The following is a 14,475-nucleotide window of genomic DNA, read 5'->3' on the forward strand; positions in this document are numbered from 1 at the left end:
CCCGCTCGCTTCGTAGCTACTTTCTACGTCTCTGCCGTGCCTGCTCTCACCCACACGCTCAAATATCAACAGGGTGTCAAACATAGGAGGAACCTCCCCTGCCTCCACACAAGCCATCCTACAATTCATTACATCCCTAAGGGACACAGAGTTCGGCAGCCCCGCAGTTTGTTAGCTTACAGCGTTCGGCAGCCCCACAGTGAGTTTACAGCGTTCGGCAGCAACACTGTTTGTTACCGCTGTGCATGGGAAGGAGCTCAGACAGCTTCTGTTCGGAAGGCTTTCCAGTCTAATAAAAGAAAGAAAAACAGACACGCCCAAATCAGTAAATATTTAATAACCCTACAACACACGCAAAGGAAAAAGCACTCCTTGTGTATGACACGGACGCGCTGTAAGCTTACGTATTCCAGAACCCCGTGTAGCTCATTTCAAAGCCTCTTTTCAGACACATGAATACCACACTTCTACACCTCGTTAAACAAGAGAGCTAGGGAGTTGGAGGAGAGGGGTCAGGGTGAGCTGGCCTCCTAGGGGTCTTAATCCCCTCCAAGACCATGCAGGCATTTCAAACATTCCAGGTTGATACAGAAGAACCCCAGAGAGCAGCAGAGGCATGGACTTACCTGGAGGGGAACCCAAGGACATCAAAAAAGCTGAGCAAAGAGCCAACCTTGGCAGAGCTTGGCACCACCAAGTCCCACCGAGCCCGGTCTAAAGTAGCCAGGCTTGACGGAGCCACCATCCTTCTAGGGAAAGAAAATTGTCTCTCTTTCCTGACCGGTCCTACACATACAATTACTAGCCACACGCCCGTTGACAACTTTCGCTTCGTCCGTCTCTGGCCACGCTCCTCGCGAAGATGTGGAACCACAGATCGGGACTCCCGCTCGCTTCGTAGCTATTTTCTACGTCTCAGTCGTGCCCGCTCTCACCCGCACGCTCAAAGCATCAACAGGGTGTCAAACATAGGAGGAACCTCCCCTGCTTCCACACAAGCCATCCCACAATTCATTACGTCCCTAAGGGACACAGGGTTTAGGACCAACACTGTCAGTTTACAAGGTTCATCGGCAACACTGTCAGATCACAGGGTTCAACAGCAACACCATGAGTTTACAGGTTTCAGCAGCAACACAGACCGTTTACAGAGTTCAGCGGCAACACTGTCAGTTTACAGAGTTCAACTGCCACACAGTCCACTTACAGAGTTCGGCGGCAACACAGTCCGCTTACAGAGTTCAACAGCAACACTTTCAGCTTACAGAGTTCAGCGGCAACACAGTAGACTTACAGAGTTCGGCGGCAACACAGTAGACTTACAGAGTTCGGCGGCAACACAGTCCGCTTACAGAGTTCGGCGGCAACACAGTAGACTTACAGAGTTCGGCGGCAGCACAGTCCGCTTACAGAGTTCGGCGGCAGCACAGTCCGCTTACAGAGTTCGGCGGCAGCACAGTCCGCTTACAGAGTTCGGCGGCAACGCTTTCAGTTTACAGAGGTCGGCGGCAACACGGTTTGTTACCGCTGAGCGTGGGAAGGAGCTTAGCCAGCTTCTGTTCAGAAGGCTTTCCATTCTAATAAAAGGCAGAAAACCAGACACGCCCAAGTCAGTGAATACTTAAAAACCCTACAACGCACGCAAAGGAAAAAGCGTTCCTTGCATATTAGACAGACACGCTGCAAGCTTACGTATTCCGCAACCCCGTGGAGCTCGTTTCGAAGCCCCTTTTCGGGCAGATGAATACCACACTTCCACACCTCTTAAACAAGAGGGCCGTGGAGTTGGAGGAGAGGGGTCAGGGTTAGCTGGCCTACTAGGGGTCATAATCCCCTCCAAGAACATACAGGCATTTCAAACCTTCTAGGTTGATACAGAAGAACCCCAGAGAGCAGAAGAGGCTTGGACTTACCTGGAGGGGAACCCAAGGACATCCAAAAAGCCGAGCAGAGAGCCGACCTCAACGGAGCCGCCGAGGGGAACTGAGCCCGGCCGAGCCCAGTCTAAAGTAGCCGGGCTAGACGGAGCCGACATCCGTCTAGGGAAAGAAAATGATCTCTCTTTACTGACCAGTCCTACACATACAATTACTAGCCACACACCCATTCACAACTTTTGCTTCGTCCGTCTCTGGCCACGCTCCTCGCGAAGACGTGGAACTGCAGATCGGGACTCCCACTCGCTTCGTAGCTACTTTCTACGTCTCTGCCGTGCCTGCTCTCACCCACACGCTCAAACATCAACAGGGTGTCAAACATAGGAGGAACCTCCCCTGCCTCCACACAAGCCATCCTACAATTCATTACATCCCTAAGGGACACAGCGTTCGGCAGCCCCGCAGTTTGTTAGCTTACAGCGTTCAGCAGCCCCACAGTTTGTTAGCTTACAGCGTTTGGCAGCCCCACAGTGAGTTTACAGCGTTCGGCAGCAACACAGTTTGTTACCGCTGTGCATGGGAAGGAGCTCAGACAGCTTCTGTTCGGAAGGCTTTCCAGTCTAATAAAAGAAAGAAAAACAGACACGCCCAAATCAGTAAATATTTAATAACCCTACAACACACGCAAAGGAAAAAGCACTCCTTGTGTATGACACGGACGCGCTGTAAGCTTACGTATTCCAGAACCCCGTGTAGCTCATTTCAAAGCCTCTTTTCAGACACATGAATACCACACTTCTACACCTCGTTAAACAAGAGAGCTAGGGAGTTGGAGGAGAGGGGTCAGGGTGAGCTGGCCTCCTAGGGGTCTTAATCCCCTCCAAGACCATGCAGGCATTTCAAACATTCCAGGTTGATACAGAAGAACCCCAGAGAGCAGCAGAGGCATGGACTTACCTGGAGGGGAACCCAAGGACATCAAAAAAGCTGAGCAAAGAGCCAACCTTGGCAGAGCTTGGCACCACCAAGCCCCACCGAGCCCGGTCTAAAGTAGCCAGGCTTGACGGAGCCACCATCCTTCTAGGGAAAGAAAATTGTCTCTCTTTCCTGACCGGTCCTACACATACAATTACTAGCCACACGCCCGTTGACAACTTTCGCTTCGTCCGTCTCTGGCCACGCTCCTCGCGAAGATGTGGAACCACAGATCGGGACTCCCGCTCGCTTCGTAGCTATTTTCTACGTCTCAGTCGTGCCCGCTCTCACCCGCACGCTCAAAGCATCAACAGGGTGTCAAACATAGGAGGAACCTCCCCTGCTTCCACACAAGCCATCCCACAATTCATTACGTCCCTAAGGGACACAGGGTTTAGGACCAACACTGTCAGTTTACAAGGTTCATCGGCAACACTGTCAGATCACAGGGTTCAACAGCAACACCATGAGTTTACAGGTTTCAGCAGCAACACAGACCGTTTACAGAGTTCAGCGGCGACACTGTCAGTTTACAGAGTTCAACAGCAACACTTTCAGCTTACAGAGTTCAGCGGCAACACAGTAGACTTACAGAGTTCGGCGGCAACACAGTAGACTTACAGAGTTCGGCGGCAACACAGTCCGCTTACAGAGTTCGGCGGCAACACAGTAGACTTACAGAGTTCGGCGGCAACACAGTCCGCTTACAGAGTTCGGCGGCAACACAGTCCGCTTACAGAGTTCGGCGGCAGCACAGTCCGCTTACAGAGTTCGGCGGCAGCACAGTCCGCTTACAGAGTTCGGCGGCAACGCTTTCAGTTTACAGAGGTCGGCGGCAACACGGTTTGTTACCGCTGAGCGTGGGAAGGAGCTTAGCCAGCTTCTGTTCAGAAGGCTTTCCATTCTAATAAAAGGCAGAAAACCAGACACGCCCAAGTCAGTGAATACTTAAAAACCCTACAACGCACGCAAAGGAAAAAGCGTTCCTTGCATATTAGACAGACACGCTGCAAGCTTACGTATTCCGCAACCCCGTGGAGCTCGTTTCGAAGCCCCTTTTCGGGCAGATGAATACCACACTTCCACACCTCTTAAACAAGAGGGCCGTGGAGTTGGAGGAGAGGGGTCAGGGTTAGCTGGCCTACTAGGGGTCATAATCCCCTCCAAGAACATACAGGCATTTCAAACCTTCTAGGTTGATACAGAAGAACCCCAGAGAGCAGAAGAGGCTTGGACTTACCTGGAGGGGAACCCAAGGACATCCAAAAAGCCGAGCAGAGAGCCGACCTCAACGGAGCCGCCGAGGGGAACTGAGCCCGGCCGAGCCCAGTCTAAAGTAGCCGGGCTTGACGGAGCCGACATCCGTCTAGGGAAAGAAAATGATCTCTCTTTACTGACCAGTCCTACACATACAATTACTAGCCACACACCCATTCACAACTTTTGCTTCGTCCGTCTCTGGCCACGCTCCTCGCGAAGACGTGGAACTGCAGATCGGGACTCCCACTCGCTTCGTAGCTACTTTCTACGTCTCTGCCGTGCCTGCTCTCACCCACACGCTCAAACATCAACAGGGTGTCAAACATAGGAGGAACCTCCCCTGCCTCCACACAAGCCATCCTACAATTCATTACATCCCTAAGGGACACAGCGTTCGGCAGCCCCGCAGTTTGTTAGCTTACAGCGTTCAGCAGCCCCACAGTTTGTTAGCTTACAGCGTTTGGCAGCCCCACAGTGAGTTTACAGCGTTCGGCAGCAACACAGTTTGTTACCGCTGTGCATGGGAAGGAGCTCAGACAGCTTCTGTTCGGAAGGCTTTCCAGTCTAATAAAAGAAAGAAAAACAGACACGCCCAAATCAGTAAATATTTAATAACCCTACAACACACGCAAAGGAAAAAGCACTCCTTGTGTATGACACGGACGCGCTGTAAGCTTACGTATTCCAGAACCCCGTGTAGCTCATTTCAAAGCCTCTTTTCAGACACATGAATACCACACTTCTACACCTCGTTAAACAAGAGAGCTAGGGAGTTGGAGGAGAGGGGTCAGGGTGAGCTGGCCTCCTAGGGGTCTTAATCCCCTCCAAGACCATGCAGGCATTTCAAACATTCCAGGTTGATACAGAAGAACCCCAGAGAGCAGCAGAGGCATGGACTTACCTGGAGGGGAACCCAAGGACATCAAAAAAGCTGAGCAAAGAGCCAACCTTGGCAGAGCTTGGCACCACCAAGCCCCACCGAGCCCGGTCTAAAGTAGCCAGGCTTGACGGAGCCACCATCCTTCTAGGGAAAGAAAATTGTCTCTCTTTCCTGACCGGTCCTACACATACAATTACTAGCCACACGCCCGTTGACAACTTTCGCTTCGTCCGTCTCTGGCCACGCTCCTCGCGAAGATGTGGAACCACAGATCGGGACTCCCGCTCGCTTCGTAGCTATTTTCTACGTCTCAGTCGTGCCCGCTCTCACCCGCACGCTCAAAGCATCAACAGGGTGTCAAACATAGGAGGAACCTCCCCTGCTTCCACACAAGCCATCCCACAATTCATTACGTCCCTAAGGGACACAGGGTTTAGGACCAACACTGTCAGTTTACAAGGTTCATCGGCAACACTGTCAGATCACAGGGTTCAACAGCAACACCATGAGTTTACAGGTTTCAGCAGCAACACAGACCGTTTACAGAGTTCAGCGGCGACACTGTCAGTTTACAGAGTTCAACGGCAACACTTTCAGCTTACAGAGTTCAGCGGCAACACAGTAGACTTACAGAGTTCGGCGGCAACACAGTCCGCTTACAGAGTTCGGCGGCAACACAGTAGACTTACAGAGTTCGGCGGCAACACAGTAGACTTACAGAGTTCGGCGGCAGCACAGTAGACTTACAGAGTTCGGCGGCAACACAGTCCGCTTACAGAGTTCAACAGCAACACTTTCAGCTTACAGAGTTCGGCGGCAACACAGTAGACTTACAGAGTTCGGTGGCAACACAGTCCGCTTACAGAGTTCGGCGGCAACACAGTAGACTTACAGAGTTCGGCGGCAACACAGTAGACTTACAGAGTTCGGCGGCAGCACAGTCCGCTTACAGAGTTCGGCGGCAGCACAGTCCGCTTACAGAGTTCGGCGGCAGCACAGTCCGCTTACAGAGTTCGGCGGCAGCACAGTCCGCTTACAGAGTTCGGCGGCAACGCTTTCAGTTTACAGAGGTCGGCGGCAACACGGTTTGTTACCGCTGAGCGTGGGAAGGAGCTTAGCCAGCTTCTGTTCAGAAGGCTTTCCATTCTAATAAAAGGCAGAAAACCAGACACGCCCAAGTCAGTGAATACTTAAAAACCCTACAACGCACGCAAAGGAAAAAGCGTTCCTTGCATATTAGACAGACACGCTGCAAGCTTACGTATTCCGCAACCCCGTGGAGCTCGTTTCGAAGCCCCTTTTCGGGCAGATGAATACCACACTTCCACACCTCTTAAACAAGAGGGCCGTGGAGTTGGAGGAGAGGGGTCAGGGTTAGCTGGCCTACTAGGGGTCATAATCCCCTCCAAGAACATACAGGCATTTCAAACCTTCTAGGTTGATACAGAAGAACCCCAGAGAGCAGAAGAGGCTTGGACTTACCTGGAGGGGAACCCAAGGACATCCAAAAAGCCGAGCAGAGAGCCGACCTCAACGGAGCCGCCGAGGGGAACTGAGCCCGGCCGAGCCCAGTCTAAAGTAGCCGGGCTTGACGGAGCCGACATCCGTCTAGGGAAAGAAAATGATCTCTCTTTACTGACCAGTCCTACACATACAATTACTAGCCACACACCCATTCACAACTTTTGCTTCGTCCGTCTCTGGCCACGCTCCTCGCGAAGACGTGGAACTGCAGATCGGGACTCCCACTCGCTTCGTAGCTACTTTCTACGTCTCTGCCGTGCCTGCTCTCACCCACACGCTCAAACATCAACAGGGTGTCAAACATAGGAGGAACCTCCCCTGCCTCCACACAAGCCATCCTACAATTCATTACATCCCTAAGGGACACAGCGTTCGGCAGCCCCGCAGTTTGTTAGCTTACAGCGTTCAGCAGCCCCACAGTTTGTTAGCTTACAGCGTTTGGCAGCCCCACAGTGAGTTTACAGCGTTCGGCAGCAACACAGTTTGTTACCGCTGTGCATGGGAAGGAGCTCAGACAGCTTCTGTTCGGAAGGCTTTCCAGTCTAATAAAAGAAAGAAAAACAGACACGCCCAAATCAGTAAATATTTAATAACCCTACAACACACGCAAAGGAAAAAGCACTCCTTGTGTATGACACGGACGCGCTGTAAGCTTACGTATTCCAGAACCCCGTGTAGCTCATTTCAAAGCCTCTTTTCAGACACATGAATACCACACTTCTACACCTCGTTAAACAAGAGAGCTAGGGAGTTGGAGGAGAGGGGTCAGGGTGAGCTGGCCTCCTAGGGGTCTTAATCCCCTCCAAGACCATGCAGGCATTTCAAACATTCCAGGTTGATACAGAAGAACCCCAGAGAGCAGCAGAGGCATGGACTTACCTGGAGGGGAACCCAAGGACATCAAAAAAGCTGAGCAAAGAGCCAAACTTGGCAGAGCCTGGCACCACCAAGCCCCACCGAGCCCGGTCTAAAGTAGCCAGGCTTGACGGAGCCACCATCCTTCTAGGGAAAGAAAATTGTCTCTCTTTCCTGACCGGTCCTACACATACAATTACTAGCCACACGCCCGTTGACAACTTTCGCTTCGTCCGTCTCTGGCCACGCTCCTCGCGAAGATGTGGAACCACAGATCGGGACTCCCACTCGCTTCGTAGCTATTTTCTACGTCTCAGTCGTGCCCGCTCTCACCCGCACGCTCAAAGCATCAACAGGGTGTCAAACATAGGAGGAACCTCCCCTGCTTCCACACAAGCCATCCCACAATTCATTACGTCCCTAAGGGACACAGGGTTTAGGACCAACACTGTCAGTTTACAAGGTTCATCGGCAACACTGTCAGATCACAGGGTTCAACAGCAACACCATGAGTTTACAGGTTTCAGCAGCAACACAGACCGTTTACAGAGTTCAGCGGCGACACTGTCAGTTTACAGAGTTCAACTGCCACACAGTCCACTTACAGAGTTTGGCGGCAACACAGTCCGCTTACAGAGTTCAACAGCAACACTTTCAGCTTACAGAGTTCAACGGCAACACTTTCAGCTTACAGAGTTCGGCGGCAACACAGTCCGCTTACAGAGTTCGGCGGCAACACAGTAGACTTACAGAGTTCGGCGGCAGCACAGTCCGCTTACAGAGTTCGGCGGCAGCACAGTCCGCTTACAGAGTTCGGCGGCAGCACAGTCCGCTTACAGAGTTCGGCGGCAGCACAGTCCGCTTACAGAGTTCGGCGGCAACGCTTTCAGTTTACAGAGGTCGGCGGCAACACGGTTTGTTACCGCTGAGCGTGGGAAGGAGCTTAGCCAGCTTCTGTTCAGAAGGCTTTCCATTCTAATAAAAGGCAGAAAACCAGACACGCCCAAGTCAGTGAATACTTAAAAACCCTACAACGCACGCAAAGGAAAAAGCGTTCCTTGCATATTAGACAGACACGCTGCAAGCTTACGTATTCCGCAACCCCGTGGAGCTCGTTTCGAAGCCCCTTTTCGGGCAGATGAATACCACACTTCCACACCTCTTAAACAAGAGGGCCGTGGAGTTGGAGGAGAGGGGTCAGGGTTAGCTGGCCTACTAGGGGTCATAATCCCCTCCAAGAACATACAGGCATTTCAAACCTTCTAGGTTGATACAGAAGAACCCTAGAGAGCAGAAGAGGCTTGGACTTACCTGGAGGGGAACCCAAGGACATCCAAAAAGCCGAGCAGAGAGCCGACCTCAACGGAGCCGCCGAGGGGAACTGAGCCCGGCCGAGCCCAGTCTAAAGTAGCCGGGCTTGACGGAGCCGACATCCTTCTAGGGAAAGAAAATGCTCTCTCTTTACTGACCGGTCCTACACATACAATTACTAGCCACACGCCCGTTGACAACTTTCGCTTCGTCCGTCTCTGGCCACGCTCCTCGCAAAGACGTGGAACCACAGATCGGGACTCCTGCTCGCTTCGTAGGTATTTCCTACGTCTCTGCCGTGCCCGCTCTCACCCACACACTCAAACATCAACAGGGTGTCAAACATAGGAGGAACCTCCCCTGCCTCCACACAAGCCATCCTACAATTCATTACGTCCTTAAGGGACACAGAGTTCAGCAGCCGCACAGCTTGATAGCTTACAGAGTTCAGCAGCCGCACAGTTTGATAGCTTACAGAGTTCAGCAGCCACACAGTTAGTTTACAGAGTTCAGCAGCCACACAGTTTGTTAGTTTACAGAGTTCAGCAGCCGCACAGTTTGTTAGTTTACAGAGTTCAGCAGCCGCACAGTTTGTTAGTTTACAGAGTTCGGCAGCCGCACAGTTTGTTAGTTTACAGAGTTCGGCAGCCGCACAGTTTGTTAGTTTACAGAGTTCGGCAGCCGCACAGTTTGATAGTTTACAGAGTTCGGCAGCCGCACAGTTTGATAGTTTACAGAGTTCGGCAGCAGCACAGTTTGTTTGTTTACAGAGTTCGGCAGCAGCACAGTGAGTTTTCAGAGTTCGGCAGCAGCACAGTGAGTTTACAGCGTTCGGCAGCAACACAGTTTGTTACCGCTGTGCATGGGAAGGAGCTCAGACAGCTTCTGTTCGGAAGGCTTTCCAGTCTAATAAAAGAAAGAAAAACAGACACGCCCAAATCAGTAAATATTTAATAACCCTACAACACACGCAAAGGAAAAAGCACTCCTTGTGTATGACACGGACACGCTGTAAGCTTACGTATTCCAGAACCCCGTGTAGCTCATTTCAAAGCCTCTTTTCAGACACATGAATACAACACTTCTACACCTCGTTAAACAAGAGAGCTAGGGAGTTGGAGGAGAGGGGTCAGGGTGAGCTGGCCTCCTAGGGGTCTTAATCCCCTCCAAGACCATGCAGGCATTTCAAACATTCCAGGTTGATACAGAAGAACCCCAGAGAGCAGCAGAGGCTTGGACTTACCTGGAGGGGAACCCAAGGACATCAAAAAAGCTGAGCAAAGAGCCAACCTTGGCAGAGCCTGGCACCACCAAGAGGAGCTGAGCCCCACCGAGCCCGGTCTAAAGCAGCCAGGCTTGATGGAGCCACCATCCTTCTAGGGAAAGAAAAATGTCTCTCTTTACTGACCGGTCCTACACATACAATTATTAGCCACACACCCGTTGACAACTTTCGCTTCGTCCATCTCTGGCCACGCTCCTCACGAAGACGTGGAACCGCAGATCGGTACTCCTGCTCGCTTCGTAGCTATTTTCTACGTCTCGGTCTTGCACACGCTCCCCGCACGCTCATAACATCAGTGTCAAACATTTAAAGTACTCTGAGGAACTTCCCCTGATTCCACACAAACCATCCTACAATTCATTAAGATCTCAAGGGATCCATTTCACAGAGCGCACCACTGTTTCACAGAGCGCACCACTGTTTCACAGAGCGCACCACTGTTTCACAGAGCGCACCACTGTTTCACAGAGCGCACCGTATGAGCCGCCACAGGGAACCGAGACACGCTGCCCTCTAAGACAAAAAATCAAAGTGAAAAAAAAAAGCCCTCTCTTTATAGATAGTCAAGAATGGTATTAATTGCTATGACAAAAGGCTTTGAAATCACCCCCACTGGATCTCTTCCATTAGATGCAAAAACTTCTAGAGTTGTAGAAGCACATTCTAAGTAGAACAAAACGGATATTGCAGACATACCTATAAAAGGTGTATGAATTAAAAACCAGGGACCTTCCCTTGTGTGTAATCAGGAAGGCATTTGTCATTTTTTTTTTTTAATTTGTCGTGGACTTACTTGCTCTTTTGTTTTTATTTTGAACGCAAAGCCCTCTGAACAGAGCCCAGCAAAGCTGCTTCCCCATGCACGAAGGCAGGAGAAGCCCCTAACTGGGCTGCCACAATACCTTTCAAGGGGTTCTGATGGCATCTGAGATAGCGCCGAGGAGCCGAGCCGCCGAGCCAAGCCGAGGAGCCGAGCAGCCGAGCCGAGGAGCCGAGCCGAGGAGCCGAGCCCAGCCGAGGAGCCGAGCCGAGCCGAGCCCAGCCGAGGAGCCGAGCCGAGCCCAGCCGAGGAGCCGAGCCGAGCCCCGCACCATTTCACTTCAGAGGGCCCCGCACCATTTCACTTCAGAGGGCCCCGCACCATTTCATTTCACATCAGCATTGCAGTGCTTCATCATTTCAGAGAGCCCCACACCCTTTCATTTCAGGTCAGCATTGCAGTATTTCAGCATTTCATTTCACAGAGCCCCACACCATTTCATTTCACTTCAGCATTGCAGCATTTCATTTCACAGAGCCCCACACCATTGCATTTCACGTCAGCATTGCAGCATTTCATTTCAGAGAGCCCACCGTTTCATTTCAGGACATCGTTTCATCATTTCATTTCACAGAGCCCCACACCATTTCATTTCACATCAGCATTGCAGCGCTTCATCATTGCAGAGAGCCCCACACCATTTCATTTCACTTCAGCATTGCACCATTTCATTTCAGAGAGCCCACCGTTTCATTTCAGGTCATCGTTTCATCATTTCATTTCACAGGGCCCCACACCATTTCACTTCAGGTCACCATTGCAGCATTTCACCTCTTTTCAGTTCAGAGAGCCCCACACCATTTCATTTCAGGACAGCATTGCAGCATTTCATTTCACAGAGCCCCACACCATTTCATTTCACGTCAGCATTGCAGCATTTCATTTCAGAGAGCCCACCGTTTCATTTCAGGACATCGTTTCATCATTTCATTTCACATCAGCACTGCAGCGCTTCATCATTTCAGAGAGCCCCACACCATTTCATTTCAGGTCACCATTGCAGCATTTCACCTCTTTTCATTTCAGAGAGCCCCACACCGTTTCCTTTCAGGTCAGCATTGCACCATTTCATTTCAGAGAGCCCACCGTTTCATTTCAGGTCATCGTTTCATCATTTCATTTCACAGGGCCCCACACCCTTTCATTTCAGGTCAGCACTGCAGTATTTCAGCATTTCATTTCACAGAGCCCCACACCATTTCATTTCACTTCAGCATTGCAGCATTTCATTTCAGAAAGCCCACCGTTTCATTTCAGGACATCGTTTCATCATTTCATTTCACAGAGCCCCACACCATTTCATTTCACATCAGCATTGCAGCACTTCATCATTTCAGAGAGCCCCACACCATTTCATTTCAGGTCACCATTGCAGCATTTCACCTCTTTTCAGTTCAGAGAGCCCCACACCCTTTCATTTCAGGTCATCGTTTCATCTCGTGACGTCCCACACCTGAGCCGCCGCATGTCGTCTGTTTCTTAGTTTTTAAATAGAAACCCTTTTCCCCTCCAAACGCACACCAAAACCAAATAAAACAACAATGACCGGTCCTAAACACACAAATAGTGGCCACGCTCCCATTCACAAGTTTCACTTTTAGGTTCTTTTAGCAACTTCCCCTGCTTCCCCACAGACAATCGTACAATACATTACGTTGTTACGGGATCCCCCGATCCCACACGCTTTACCCTTATTCCTCTTTTCTGCCGAGGGGAGCCGAGCCGCCTCTCGCGTCTCTCAGAGCGCTGAGGCAACTCACCCCAAGACTAAAAATCGAACTGAAAATCTCTCCCCTTTATATTGATAGACAATAATGGTATTAATTGCTATTTGAAAAGGTTTTGAAGTCATCCCCACTGGACCTCCTCTATTAGATGCAAATGCTTCTGGAATGCAGAAGCAAATTCTAAAGTAGAGCAAAACAAATGTTGAGAACATACCTACAAAAGGTGTATCAATTAAAAACAGGGGACCTTCCTTTGTGTGTATCAAGGGACATCTGTCTTTATTATTTCTTGTTTTATTTGTTGTGGAATTATTTGTTCTTTGTTTTTAATTTGAATGGAAAGCCCTCTGAACAGAGCTTAGCAAAACTCCTTCCCCCATACACAAGGGCAACAGAGGCCCCTAAGTGGGCTGTTAACACGCCTTTTAAGGGGTTCTGATGGCAACTGAGGTGGGTCTTAGGGTATCACTGGAGAATTTGGGGCCATATGGAGGGATGTGGGGAGCCTCCAGAAGGCTCCAAGAGAATCTTTTAGTCGGACCTTTAGGGTTACTTGCCGACAGCCAACCACAACAACCAGAACAGCTACTACTACTACGGTGCCTGCCACCAGCCAACCACAACCATGACAACCACCACAACAACAACAAATACTATGGCACCTGCCACCAGCCAACCACAACCACCGCAATGGTGCCTGCCACCAGCCAACCACGACAACCGCCAGAAAAACAGCAACTACTACAGCGCCTGCCACCAGCCAACCACAACCACGACAAACACCAGAACAACAACGACTACTACGGCGCTTGCCACCAGCCAACCACAACTAGCCCTAACCATCCCACTAGAATACCCACTGGAGACCCTCCATTGGCATCCACACGCCCCTAAATTCCCTTTGGGTAGCCCCACACCCACCACAGATGCACACAGACCCCCTTAGGAGAGGTGGCAACACTGACCAGTTAGGGGGCTATCTCATGCTGCTGTGCATGGGAAGCGCCTCAGCCGGCCTCTGTTCAGAAGGTTTTTCATTCAAATTAGGAAAAAAAAAAAAAAAAAAACACAAAAAACACACACAAACAAAAAAAAACCACAAACAACCAAGCCAATGAATATTTAAAAATCCTAGAACACACACAAAGGAAAATCCATTCTTTGTGTATTATAGATATACACTGCAAGTTTACGTAACACAGAACCCCATGTAGCTCATTTCAAAGCCTCTTTTGAGACTAATTCTGTATTTCTACACCTCATTAAACAGGACAGCTATGGAGTTGGAGGAGGGTCAGGGTTAGCTGGCCGCTTAGGGGTTTTAATCCCCTCCAAGAACATGCAGGCATTTCACATGTTCCAGGCTGATACAGAAGAGCCCCAGAGAGCAGAGGAGGTTGACACTTACCTGGAGGAGAGCCCAAGGAAGCCAGAAAAAAGCTGAGCAAAGAGCCATCCTCAGCAGAGCCAGGCACCACCGAGGGGAGCTGAGTCCCACTGGGCTCAGTCTGAAGTAGCCAGGCTTGCAGAGCCACCATCCTTTCAGGGAAAGAAAATGCTCTCGCTTTGCTGAAAGGTCCTAAACGTACAATTACTGGCCACGCTCACATTTAAAATTTTCACTTCGTGTGTCTCTGGCCATGCTTATCACAGAACTGCATGTCAGGACTCCAACTCGCTTTGGAGATTTTTTTCTACATCTCAACCGTGCCCACGCTCAGCTGCACGCTCCACACAAACTACATTTCTAACATTTTAAGGTCTTTTAGGAACTTCCCCTGGTTCCACGCAGATAACGCTACGATACCTTAAGTTCTCAGGGGATCCCCCTGTTCCCATACGCTTGGCCCCAGCTTCCATTTTGTATAATGCAACACGGTACCACCGTTTCAGCATAGAAAATAAGCAAAAAGCCCTATTATACACACAAAAGAAAATCCACTCTGTATTACGGAAGCACA

This window comes from Melanerpes formicivorus, unplaced genomic scaffold (assembly GCF_026170545.1).
Source record: "Melanerpes formicivorus ecotype bairdi unplaced genomic scaffold, bMelFor1.0.p_v2 SCAF_39, whole genome shotgun sequence".
Classification (NCBI taxonomy): domain Eukaryota; kingdom Metazoa; phylum Chordata; class Aves; order Piciformes; family Picidae; genus Melanerpes; species Melanerpes formicivorus.